Genomic DNA, 13,923 nt, shown 5'->3' on the forward strand with positions numbered 1-13,923 from the left:
CAGTCTGAGGACAGAGCCCTAGGGACCCTGCTCAGTATCACTTTGCATTTTGACCCCAATACATTACCTCTGCAATGGTTCAGATATGCTTTTCTACATGGTCCTTTTATTTGCTTGTCCCAGTCAGAGAGTAACTTTCCTGGAGATCTGGGGAGTGGTGTAAAGGCACAGATTTCAAAGCAGTATGTCACTTTACCCTAGCAGAGGATCTGACTGTTTATTTCCCCTCTCCCATTGAATTCCTTTGTCCTGTTACCCTGTGTTATAAAGGCAATATGAATAACCCTGAGCCATGTGGAGGGGGAGGTTACTGTGACTCACACTACCATGCTTTTTTGTTCCCCCTTTGGTGCTGTATTGCCTAGTGCATGTCCTCACTCCTGGCTCTCACCACAAAAGGCAGCAACAATCAAGCAAACCTCCGAATGAGTAATCTGCTCACAAAGAGCCCTTTGAGCTCACAAAGTAGTTGCAGGGAGGAAACGTCCCACTGGGGAACCAGGTGGACAGCAAACATTCGCTTTCCATTACAAATGAGTTCAAGGGAAATGGAGTCACCCCAGCATGGGATGCCAAATCCGTATCCAAAGCTACTTCCCACCACCCAAGCCAAACATACTTCCCTTTCTCTCCCTCCCCATCTCCCCTCCTTGTTTACAAACACGTTTACAAGTACTTGATAGGTGACCTTATTTACTTAGTAACCTGTGGATTCATTTATCTTGAAATTAGCAGGTAATGAACTGGAAACCCTCAACAACCCTCCCACTAATTAACATGATAATAAGATTGTTTTGCTACAGAGGTACAATTAGCATGTATGAGCTAGAGGAGGAGAAAGATCAATAAAATGTCTGAAGGGTACTAGGAACCAGCCTCAAGAAGAGAACAAAAGAAAAGAGCTTTATGGTGTTACAACAGCAGCAACAACTTACAGGCCTAGTGCTTTAAAGATACCCAGTGCAGTGGTCCTCTTTCCATTAGGTTGCCTGCAAGTAGGCTGGGAGGAGCTACTTGTATCTTATACTACAACTTATCATTCAGAGTAAGTTAAGGATGTGTAAGAGTATTCTAGCCAATATGGTAAAAAATGTGGAGGAAAAAAAGAAAGGTTGGAGAAAACCCCAAAATATATTTATGGCATCTGTTTATAAACATGTGTTGGTGAAAGGGAATGATGTAGAGTCATTTACTGCTCATAATCAGGCAAGGACTTTCAGCATGTGTGCTGAGAAGTCCCTCTTTGCTCTTCAATTGGCTTTAAGGATATCACTTGGGTAAGTAATGCTTAAACATAAATCTTTGCAAGATCATGCCTGTACATAGGGAATTGAATGGGAAATAGCAAGAAAAAAATGCAGAACAAGTTTAATAGTCTCTCTTTGCTAAGTCAGGCCAGTTTGGCTGAAGGGAGTTATGGAGGACTCCTATGTGAAGCTGGTGTGCAGCTGGAAAGAGCTGACTTTGCCTTCCACATATCCCAAAAATCCCTGCTTAGGTGAAAGAAAGCTGCACCAAAGCAGGGATATTCCTTTCCAGGGCAAGGAATATGAAACAAATGGGAGGATTTTTCCTAAGTTCACAGTTGCCTGCCTACTGATGTATTTCCATTTACACAGAGTTGATTTGACACATCTTTGGCTGTGTTGTGGGGAGAGGAGAGATACACAGCTGAGACGCATGACATGGGTGGACGCAAACATGACATGGGAATTAGTGGGCTGATGGAGAGAAATGGGTATGGAGGTATGGCCCTGTTAGTCCCTCTATATCCTTCTGTGAGTAAATCCACACCTAATAATTGAAAATAGAATAACACAGCAGTACTTGGTGCACTGTAAGATGCTGAGATGAAGAGCCAGCAACCTGTACTACTGCCATTTTATGCAGATATTGCTGGATAAATGAAGAAACCTCACTTTCAGCTTGGAGGAGCTTCATTTAAACCCCTCCAGGTCTCAGTGAAGCCTAATAGGATTCTTTCTTTATTTTGTGTGTTCCCATAAGTATTAGCTTCTCTACACAAAGACATATTTTGCCCCAGATGACTTGGGAAATGAGATCATTCACAGTTGCTTGACGTAAATGGTGGGTGCTGAAGGCTCAAATCTGGCCTCTAGCTTTTTCCCCTCACATCTGCCTTAACCCCACGTTTGTCCTCCCCATCTGTACCTATGCCTTCTGTCACCTCTGAAACTTTACATTGTGCAGCACATTTTAGTACAGACACCGCTGAGGAATCTGGGATAAGTTGTGCATCTGGAATACAAGTCTTCAGGTAGCGCTGACAACTTCAGTGAATATTTTACCATAAATATGATTTTTCGAGCGCATGTTATTCATCAGTCATTTGAGTTCACAGAATATTGTCTCCCGGTATTCTTTGGAGTGCAAGAGAGGAAGGAAAACTATTAATTACCTTTGATTGACGTCTTCCATTTGTGTGTGTGTGTGTAGGGGAGGGGGTTGTTGTGCGTTTTGATTTAATAGATCCTCAGGTTTGAATTGGGTAAACTGACACCTTGCAATCTGATCTGACAGCCCTGCTTTGTGTGGGAGTTCGTACGGCTCCAAAATTTCAGCTGTGAGACTTTTCTGCGTGAGCAGTCGTTTTATTAGAAGTTTTGACACCTTTCCTAGCAGGGATCAGTGCCCGCTGTGTGAACGGAAACACCAAAAAGAGCATTGTGTGATGCAGAGTGGGAAAGGGAATGAAAGAAGGTCTGTAACCAAAGAGTTGACATTAGCTTCAGATAAAGATCTTTGAAGACTTTACCTTGCAATAATACTAGTGGGACACCGGGGCCATCCCACTGTAATCATTGTCATGGGTTTATGTTATGGTTTGAAAATCACAGATGCCCACTCAGGTTTGTTAAGTTTTGTTTCTCACTGAACCTGCCTATTTTCTGTTGTCTATTTTGGGTTTAACTGTTTATGGTTTTCTCCTGTAGGAGGGCAGCAGCACCTTTGGTTTGTTCCAACTTTGTGGAACAAAGTTTGAAATTTGCAACTGATTTGTTGAAGCCAAGCTTTGAAACTATTGTCTGTACCTGTAAGAGGTAACCAGCTACCTCAAGAGGTCCAGAGCTCATTAGTGCTACAGATCGTGCCCACCTCTGCTGCTATTGATGGGACTGAGGAAAGGGGAGAGCTGAAAAACCACTGTTATTAAATGATTTTGTATTTTTGAAACAAATAAACCCCGGCAAGACTCACTAGAAGTGTCCTGCCTCCATGTGGGGTGCGTCTGGGTAAAGATAGTTGACCAAGTGGAAATACATTAAGCACAGACTGATTGCAGCAAGCAATGTGAGGTCAGGGATTTGACTCTGGAGGTGAAGTGTGCAGAGGGTGCACCTCAAAGAACTGACCCAGTCCTGAGCATAATGCGCAGACAGACCCTGCAAACCTGGTCTTCTGCTTTCACTTTGTCCTGTTAGCTAAAGAGATGGGGTTGTTTTTTGCTTGCCAGAGCATAAGCTTGGATGGGAAAGCCATGAGAATCAGTTACCTCTGAAATTTCCTGTCTTTCTATCCCATCCCTGTCATACCCTTCCCATTGACTGGAGGTTTGTTGAACAAATTTTGGACTCAGGAGATGTGAAAACAAAATGTGATCAATTGTAAAACTTGACAGTGTTTTGTGGGGAGAAAGCAGGCTGATTACCCCCCCTGTTCCTATTCACCTGCCCTCAGCTAGGTTGATAAATACCTGCAAAGCACTTGCTAGAAAAGTTCCTAGGAATTCATTGTAATGAGCAATCCTTTTGGCCTAGATTTGTATCTTCCTTGAGAATAGGTGTAATTTTAGATCTGCTTTGCAAGCTCTTTTTTTTTATCCCTTTCCCCCCTTTCTTTCCAATGTTTCTCAGTACAATAGGAATCTTGTCCCATGGTGTGAAGCCCCTGCAGAGTTATAAAATTGTGTCACCTTCCCTGCCTCTCTTATAAGTTACTCTAAGTGACACTATTAAAAAGAAAAACCACAGGATCTCCTGGGATCAAAACAATGTCCTGTTGTTATCTTAACACCACTCCGTTTGGCTTTTTTGGCTTTTACCTTTCATTTCCTACAGCTCTAAGCAAGCAGAGCTTGCCTTGCATTGTGCTTCATTCCATGCATGCATTTTCTCAGAGAAGATGCTTTTATTTCTGAAGAATATGCTGGGTGGCCAGAGGTTTCAGATTTCTTCAGCAGGGATTCATCTCTTCCAGGAAGGGGGGAGGTTGGACAGAACAGGCCAGCTAAGAAACTTTCATCTCTGTGCAAGAAGGGAGGAGAGACTTAGATGCTCGTTGCTTCCTCAGATGAAGATTTAAGCTCAAGTATTAACTAATAAACTCCCTATCCTGTGGGAGTTGAGACAGTGCGTGGGGGAGGGAATGGTTTGAACATGTGTGAGTTTCCCACTTTGAGCAGGAGTTTTGCTGGCCTGGAAAATGTAATGTGCTTTTCCTTGCAGATGCTCTGGAGTGTGACTCACAAGCCTTTGCAGCTCAGATGGTTTTGCAGAATGAGCTACCAGCAACCCCTTTGTCCTTTGTGTGATATTATTGAATAAGCTCAAGGTAACTCATACCTTAGAGCAACTGCTATTGTAAGTTGCTGCAATTGGTGTTTTCACACTTGTTTCCCATCTGTTTACAGCAACAGAAGTTATCTGTGCACGAACAGGTTTATTGCTGTGTGAATGCCCTAGTCCAGAATACATCTACATGTTAGACACCCTTAAGTCTATTTGGATGTGTGATGTGTTCAGTTGTATTTTCTGTGTTAGACATTTCTGAAATGTGATTTTATTTGTAACTTGAAGATCCTATTATATATTATTATAACTTGTGGATGGAACTCTTCCTAATGCTACCTTGTGCTTATTGTTTTTGACCCAAAACCCCCCAGAGTGCCTGACAAATGTTAAATGGTTTTACCAGAGACCCTGGAGGTCATTAATTATAGTTATATCAATTTTATACATATGCTAAGTGAGGGTTTTAGTAGTTTGTGCTAGAGCATGTGGTGACTTGGTACAGTGCGTGGATCGAAGTAGAGACAAGCATCAAAGTTTTCTGCTAATCTACAAAATCTCCCTACAAACAGGGTAGTGTCAGCCTTTCAGCTCATCCATTTGGGGACTGGGCATAGAGAAAAGTACCAATTTTCTTGGGAGGAATCTGAGATTACACAGCCAACAGTCTTTCAGCAGCCTGGAGCTGTATTATCCCATTGCACAGAGCTGTCCACAGTTGAAAACGGGAAATCCCATCCTGCAGTATGTGTCCAGCGCTGCTCTTTTTGAGAGGTATGAACTAAGCTACAGCCAGGAGCAGCTGCAAAACTCATGTGCAAGAGGGTCTTCAAAATTGGAATGATGAATCAGGCCCAGTATTATTTGCAGTTTGGGTTTTGAGTCATGGTTTTTAGCCCTTCTGGAAGAAGAGCTGTAGAACTTCAGCATCCCCCATTTTGCCTGGCATGTTGTCCAGCCACCATGGGAAATGATGCCAGAAAAGGTATGAATCTGAAGAAGTAATGTTGTAGGCAATCTCTTCTTGTTAATGACAGCTTTAGCCTCTAAACTTCCAGTGTCCATTTCCAGCAATGGAAGATGTTGCAGTTGATGTGCAGCTCCTGGCTCTTGGCTGGTAAACCCCTGTATGAAACCAGCCTTTCTAGCAGTCAAAGCAGAAAGGGGAGTGCAGTCTGACCCCTTGTTCCTACACAAAGACTTCTTGTGATATGCATCTCTACTATTTTCCCTTTTACCTTTGTGTGACATTCCTGAATGTTTTGGGGTTTGGTTTTTTTTTTTTTTTGGCTTATTTTAATTAAACATGACTAAACAATGATTCTCTGGGTGGGAATCAGTCTTCCTAATAACCACAGTGCGCATACTAACTATACTAAAAATAAATCTTGTATCTGACTAGTTAAAAATTGCAGTGATTTGTTGATGCTTTTTACCTGTCACTAGTAAGATATAAATATAAATAAGTAGAATTACATTTAAAATATCCATCACTTCACATATGGAGAGTGGCAATGAGTGGGCTGTAATAATAAAATATACTTTATAAGTGTCATAATCATTCAGACACCGGGAACTCATAAGCCACAGATCTGACATTCAGATGATGAATTGTGATTTTGTTTTAAAAGCCAGACATGTCAACTCCATGTGCATATTGGGAATTGTAGTTCAAGTGACCTCTGCTAAAACACTGACCTTAGCAATGACTTTGTTTTACATTTCCCAGAAACTTTTAAAGTGGGTGTGATACTTTCCAAATGCAGTTGTTGCACTAATATTAATATAAAGTAATTTGAAATATTTTTGACACCTTTGTTGTGGTCATATATTATATGACATGAAAATGAGATTCAGTGAATGGCTTAAAATTAAATCTGTTTTGGGGTCTTGGTAACATCATAAACCCCTTGAGATTCACCTGTGTGATGTATAATGTCACTGGATAAGAAGATATTCTTCTAAAACTCTACAGCTCATCCATCCTTGCATGCAGTAAATAAATACATTAAATATACATACGGATGCGTGTTTGTATTGGTATATATGAAAGAGGATTAGATAACACTCAAGGGAGACTCCATGGACTGTAGGGATCTTAAATATGATGAAGGAAGGTTGATTCAGTGGACTTCAGAGACCTGGATCTACTTCCCTTTCTGCTGCAAGTTCCTTCTATCTGACCTTGGACACGCCATTTAAACCCAAATATTAAAGTATTTAGGCTTCTGATTCCTGTTGAGATGCCCAATTCATGCTGATTTCAGTGGGGATTTAAGGTGTGAAAAGGAACTGAATGGTAAAATAGCTTGAAAGATCAAGGCTGTTTCTATGGGCTTCAATTCCCTACTTTTAAGATGGAGATACTACTAATTCACAGGGACTTTGCTTGGGTGAGAGCATAAAGGATCATTAGGCAGCATGGTCCTGCAAGCTGTTCAGATGTGTGAAGTCCTGTTTCTGATTCCCTATGAATAGCTGTATGCTCTATATAGATAGACTTATAGTTATATCTAATGAAAACACAATTAAGATCCAGAATTGGAGCTGATTGGCATAACAAAGCTGAGATTTACTGCTTCCTTCACCAGCCCAGTGCAGGTTCTAACACAAATCATGCCTCTTAGCCTTCAATTTGATAAACTTTCAGCTATTTTGACATGTAGAGCCAACTGCAGCCCACTCCATCCTGACAAAAAGAGCCTAACAAATGGATTTTCAGTCACCCACTGAACAGAGCTAGATGACAGATCTACATGAAATCCTTTTTGGAAGGAAGGCAGCCTTTTAACTTGATTGATGAAATTATATCTAAATCTGGTAGATTTGGGACTTCAAAGGCATTTTTGCCTACTTAGGGCATCCCAGATGAAGGGAGTATGCTATTTGTACCAAACTCCCATGCTCAAGTGGTTTGCAAATTGACCCCTTTGTAATAGGTTAAAGGTTCCGCGCTAGATAACGGTGGTTCATTTTGATTAATTATGTCAGGGAATTAATGTATGATTACTAACTTTTAGCAGACCCTGCTCTTTCTGACCTCGAGCTGCTTGTTTGTGTGGCTGGTTGTAATTTTCGACCAATGGGTTACGAGAGGTCACTGTGTGGTCAGCATATTTTAAACAAAGAAAAGAGAGGTGGAGAAGGGGGAGCAGAGAAACAGCAATCTCAGATCAGAGTGGGTGGACTACAGTTTACTGGCCTGACAGGGGAGATTTGTTAAGTGTTTTAACAGTAGAATTTTATACATTTACCCTTCCCAATAAAATATACTTCTGAAGAGCTAAGAGAATGGCCTGGAAAGATGTTGGGAGGATAATTTAACAGTTGAATGTTAATCCAATAATTGCACTTCATACTGGTTTCAGTAGTAGAGAACCTTGTTAAAAAATAAATTGGGCAGTGCTCTGTTTAGCACTTGGATTGGTTGAAAGCGAGGCTGGAAGCTTCTTGTTAAGCCAATGCCTGGGAAACTGCTTACAGACTTCCTGGCCAATCACTGAAGAGCTAGCGAAGGTTGATAAAACAAGGTTTTGTGGGGATTTAGCTCCATTTCATATTTGAAACTCTTGGGTGAGTGTGTGAAGTCATCTGAGAGTTTCTAAAGGCTAGAAAGGATATATGTGAGACCAAATCCTGTAGGAAAACCTGCCCACTGAATCAACTGTATTCACTGTGTTTAATATTGTATTCAATAGAATTGCTCATGCTGAAAGTGAAGACTATGCTTAGGTCTTTACAGGACATTAGCTGTACTACAAAAATCATGGTAGACTACTGTGTAGATGAAGGGACTAGGAACTAGGAGCTTTAAATTCTTCCAGTCCTTGCACAAACTTGTGGCATGATTTGGGAGGGATTTTGAGGCAGAGAAATCTAAGCACATCCTTTTAAGGCAGCTAAAGTAGAAATTGAGCTTTAAAGACACTATATAAGAGCCATCGGATAAGGGATACTTATGACTTCTGAAGATCAAGTGTTACTTATTGTTAGGCCTAAATAGAATTAAGTAAACAACAGCAAATGTAAAAAACAAATTGCTGTTATCTTACCTGGGCCTCAGTCTTATGTTAAAAATGGGTCTAAAATTTCTACCTTGTTTATAGGAACTCCAAGAGGCTTAGTTCATTAATGCCTGCTCTGCGCTTTATGGTCCTTAGATGAAAGGCACTGCTGATGCTTAAAGAATGATTATTATTATAATACTTGGTCTAAGAACAATAGGCACATTTTTTTTATTTTCCACCGAGCCCCTTCAAACACCAGGGTGTCCAATTAAGCTGTAGTCAGAATAAGGGCTAGGCCTTTGCTGAAACTTTTCCAGTTCGCTTTGGAAACCCCAGTTATATTCTGCTTTTGGTTTGCCTATATGGGGCTGTCTAGTCGGCTTTGGATCTCCTTGATTTTGTTATTCCTTGTAAAAATGTGCTTTTGCCAAACTATTTATGCATTTTAAGTGAGAACATTATAAAAAAGTTTTGTAAGAGGAGAAAGGGATGCTATTTGTTTAAAAAGACGTGGTGTTATTTGGGCCATGAAAAGACATTTAGAGCTAAAAAGATGTGAAATTCACAGAGAGAGAGGAAGAATTTGAAATAAGAAAGAGGTGGGAAAGGTAAAGACAATGAACGTGACAAGAAGGCTGTGTATGGAGACAGAGATAACAGTGATGCCAAAGAAACAGAGAAGCTGAAGAAAAGTATTCGCAGGTGTGTCTGTATATATACACATACGAACATACAAACCTGCATACATGTCTGTTATGGTTTGCTAAAATCACCTGGTTCTTTGAAGCCACCTCATACGAAAAGAAGACAAGCAATAAGATTTAAGATTTGCTTTGGTGGTACTGGAAAAAGCAAATCTCAGATTTCATCAGGCTGAGCTCTTCTAATCAGTTGGCACACAGCTGATCGTTGCTGCTTGCCCTGCAGCTTTTACCCACACTGAGTGTAATTCAAACTAGTGTCTTTTGCCACTTAGTAAAGGAAAACTTGTGTCAGGCTGACAATTCCTGAAGCCAGTGTCCCATTCACAGAGGGAGCTATGAGCTGCTACTTCAGGCAGCAGTAACCTACCCTGCATCCTGACCCTGCTCCATGAGTGACAAACAGGAATTCAGTTTCCTCCTCCCTGCTTTGACTATTAGGCGCAATTGCCTCTTGAGCTCTTCATTTAATGGAAAGTCTCATAGCTGCTGTCAGAGCATGAATGTCACTATTACTTACTTATTTAGTCATTTTACAGTAGTGTTAGGGATCTCAGGCAGGTCATTGTACACACATTTAATAAATGGCAATCCTGCCTCAAATGATTTACAATCAAAGCTGTTGATTCAGGAAAGTACTTGCACATACCTGCTCTTCAAGTAATCACTAAAGCACATTCTAACTTGCTGTCATACATCAGATGAAAACATCCTTCAATGCTATCTGTCCAGAATTATGTTCTAAACTGAAAATACAACAAGCTGTGGGAAAATTAGGAGTTTGGGGGAAGTAAGGATTTCAGGATGTGTTAGCAGTGTTATAACATTTTCATCTGGGATTTGTAAGAAAATGAGATTTATGCAATCATGTTGTCTGTCTATCTGCCTCTAATAACTCTTAAACTTGCACGATACCAACCACACTTAGCAGAAGGATAGGCACTGCTGGATTAAATGTGGGTCTGTGTGCACAAAATCCTGAGTTTATGCAGTCCCTGAAATGCATCTAGTGCTTAAGTTTGCATGGCACCCACCTGGCTCACTATGGAGACAGGCACCACCATGCTTTTAGCCACATGAGAACCCACACTGCAGAAAGGTCAACATATCATGTTTTAGAAGTTCCACTTCCCAGGGAATGCTGGCTTATTTATTTTTTAGCATAAGGGGATGAATTTCTGAGCCCTTTGAAGGTGAAGGGAATTTGGTGTTGCTTCCTATGGAGCTAGGACCTTATCCTGTTATACAAACGTAGGGACAGAAAATATTTGTTTCTTTTCTTAACAGGGAAAAACAAAGCAAACTGCGAGCAACAGTCTTTGGGGCTGCTAAAGAATGTGCCAGGCACTGGTAGCTTTTTACATGTTTGTACATCTGAGACTTGCATTTTCATGCGCTTGTGTGTGCCCAGATTTTGGTGCTTGCACATGCTCTGATTAAAGAACAGCTCTGAACAATGCTCTTTAATTTAACAATCTTAATAAGCACAAGGGGAAGTGTCTTTACTGTATAGACACAGACAATGCTACATGCTTCAACATGAAACATAATTAGGGTGTGCAGTTAAATAAAGGGGTGAGGGGGAAGGGGACATTTCTTTAAAAATGAGAGCAGAGGTGACTTCCAACAAAACTTCAAAACCAGCTTGGCTAACAATGAACATAGCCCCATTCTTTTTAATCATCAACAAAATCTATCACACATGTTCTTTCAAGTAAAGTTTATTAGAAAGAAATTGCTACTAGAGAACCACATGTGAGCTCTGACTTGGCAAGGTCAGGCCAGGGCAATAAACCCTTGAACTTTACAAATATGCAAAGCTGACATAAATAACAAATTAAACCCAGCCAGGTGTAGAGCTGCAGCGAGCTGTTTGCCAGAAAGATTCAAACTCTGGCCAGCGTGACCTCTGTTAGCTTGTGTGGAGAGTGGGTGCTTATCTCCTCGGCTTCTTGTCCTTTAGGGTTCATACCTGTGGGCTCAGGTCACCTTCTTCTCATTAGCTTAGAAAAATTATATCATTTCATTAGAGGTGTTTGTTCAGCTTCTGAGTGTCCTCAGGCGTTTGGATGCTTTGTTGGGTGAGTGCTGATTTTGTCAGAGCTGGAGACTGGGTGGTTTGGGTCTTCTTTGAGGGATTAGTCTGGGATCAAGAGAGTGTGGAGGTGCAGGATTTGGTGAGATAGGATGGGAAAAAGAGGATTGTGGTCTTTGACTGCTGTACAGGGTGATATTATACCCCAGATTGTTGAAGTCTGCAAAGTAGTAAACATAGATGGACCAAAAGCTGGTTCTGTGAGCCCTCTGAGACCTGCTGCTTGAGTAGCTCACAGAATAGCACAACACCCCACTGCTATATGGATCAAGCTCTAAGAGGTGCTTTAGAAAAAAGAGCTGATCCTTGCACCAGTTTTAGCCATATCTGTTGCAAATTCCCTGGGCAATCAGGACTTTATTAGAGGTGCAATTCTCACTGCAATCAATCATTGTATCACTCTGAGCATCATTGCCAGATTTCCAGAGGCATTCAGCAGCAGATACACCATCTCAGTGGGGTTTTCAAATGTCTCTTAAGCACATTAAGCACCTAACTTCCACCGAATGCTCAAGGGGTTTTTAAAATCCCACTATATGTCTCTCTGCATCTTGCTCTTAAACAAGTGCTTAATTTTAAGTGCAGGTAGTTTCATTGATGTGTATAGCACTACTTGTGTGGTTAAAGTTAAACATGTGCTTAAGTGTACAGTTAAACCATGGCTGGAATGGGTAGGGGAGGAATTTGATGCAAACATACAGTTCTTTAAATATAAATGTTTTACTGGTGTGGCTTGATTTTTGGATACTAGTCTGAGGCAGAAGCAGTGCAAAAGAAATGACTCTTTGACTTGAAAATTAAAGCAAATTTGCTCAAAAATGGAATAATATGTCACACTGGGATATGAGGTTCTACAGAATCCCTTTACAAGTGTAACTACGCTTTACAATGTCTTTGTCATAATTGTTTTGTCTTTTTTATTACGTGCAAATCTAGACCTCTTACAAAATCCCTTGCCCTGAGAAGCAATGCTCTGTAGTGGCTACTGAGCTGTAGGGTCATCTTGAACAATGGATTTCACCTTTCTGTGCTTCTATTTTCCCTCCCACTGCCTTTATTATTTATATTATAGGAACTCTGGGGCAGGGATGGTCTCTGTGTTTGCATAGCTCTCTCCGTAATGATGGTGTCTCTCTGCTGACCACTCAGTGCTGTCATTAGTAAAACCTAGTGACTTTCTTGCACAATGAAAACAACAGTAGGAATAAGTAATCAGGGGAAAAGAGACCCTTCTTTCTTAGTTACTTCAGGCTTTAGTTTTGTCTCTGAGTCACAGGTTAGGTCTCTTCAACACATGAGGTTTATATAGACTTGTTAAAGAGATCTGTCCTGATAAATGGGTCGGATGCTTTTTATAGAGTTCTCCACTGGGTCCACTCCATCATAATGAAGCTTCAACACAGGCCCCCACAGAGCTCCGAGAGAGAAATCCAGGAAGGAGAAAGTGAAGGGAGATTGGGTGAGTTTACACTATGTGTTAAGTGGAAGAGCTGCAAAGAGGTTGGGAGACTTGTCATGACATGCAATTAAAGGCTCCTCTGGGAGTGTCTGTATAAACTCTACATATAGCAGAAAGAAAACAGACAGCTGACAGTTGCACTGTGAAGTCTTAGAAGAATATACAGTGTTCACTGCTGACACTCAAAGGCAATTTTGCTGAGTTCTGTGAAGTCTAAACACTCTTACTTGGAGTTAAGGACGATTTCTGTCAAAGAAGAGCTTGATTTTCTATTCTAGTTGTTATAAGTTATCTTCCAGGACCCTCTCTTGAACTGAACTTGACATATACTTTGTTTTAGTTATGTTTCCATCTGATGAAGGCCCTCCCTGGAGCTTTTTTGCCTTTGCTATTGATTGTGGCTGGAGCATGTGACAGGTACCCCATCTGCCCTGTTCCTATTCAGATAACTTTCTGTGACTCTTGGGCTGGGATTTTGTTGTGTGTCTCAGATTTTCCACCAGATTTTCTATCAGATTTTATCTGTGTGTGACACATCCAGGAGTGAAAATGGGGAGATACATGGGAAAAAAACAAGTTCTGCAGGACTTTGAGTACAAGGGAGCAAATAAATCTTGCCTGGAAGGTCCTAGTTCTTCAGTACCTTGAGAATTGTGTTGATGGTTGAGGCTGCTGGAAAGATGAGAAGAAACTTCTGATCTACCAGCTCCTTTGGCCACCTTCAGGGTTGAGAAAGCTGAATGAGGATCTGAGCTGGTTTGACTACTTGACATATATAATTAGAAGGAAATCTCCACAGGTCTGCTGTGGAACTTGTGGTCAAAATAACTTGGCATAGTCAGTGGGGACAGAAATCCAAACCTCTATCAATCTTATTTAAACTGAGAGCTTTCACCTATGTTTCTCTTAGTGACATGGGTGAGATTCTCAAGCAATAGGCTGTTAGCTATTTTGGTAAAAGCCCACATTAAACACGATGCTTCAATGAGTCAGTATTGCAAGGTGGCTTCTATTTACTCCAGGAAGATCTCTGATCTGTGTCAGGTAGCCTGTTGTTCCTCTGATTCCTATAGTTACCAGAACAAAAGGGAGCAAGTCACCGGCCCAAAGAAGTAGACAAAGAAATCACCAT

General features: G+C 41.0%; 1 long non-coding RNA gene across 1 annotated transcript; it reads left to right on the forward strand.

Annotated features, from left to right (window-relative positions):
• Positions 1-11,091: 11,091 nt before the first annotated feature.
• On the forward strand, positions 11,092-13,511 carry LOC133221885 (uncharacterized). The gene is made up of 3 exons (XR_009728090.1): positions 11,092-11,318; positions 12,691-12,791; positions 13,377-13,511. It is a non-coding gene; the product is annotated as an uncharacterized LOC133221885 (long non-coding RNA).
• The last annotated feature ends 412 nt before the right edge of the window (positions 13,512-13,923 follow it).

Source organism: Neopsephotus bourkii, unplaced genomic scaffold (genome assembly GCF_033783945.1).
Source record: "Neopsephotus bourkii isolate Nb327-2 ecotype Australia unplaced genomic scaffold, CSIRO-AGI_Nbou_v1 NB_1572, whole genome shotgun sequence".
Taxonomy (NCBI): domain Eukaryota; kingdom Metazoa; phylum Chordata; class Aves; order Psittaciformes; family Psittacidae; genus Neopsephotus; species Neopsephotus bourkii.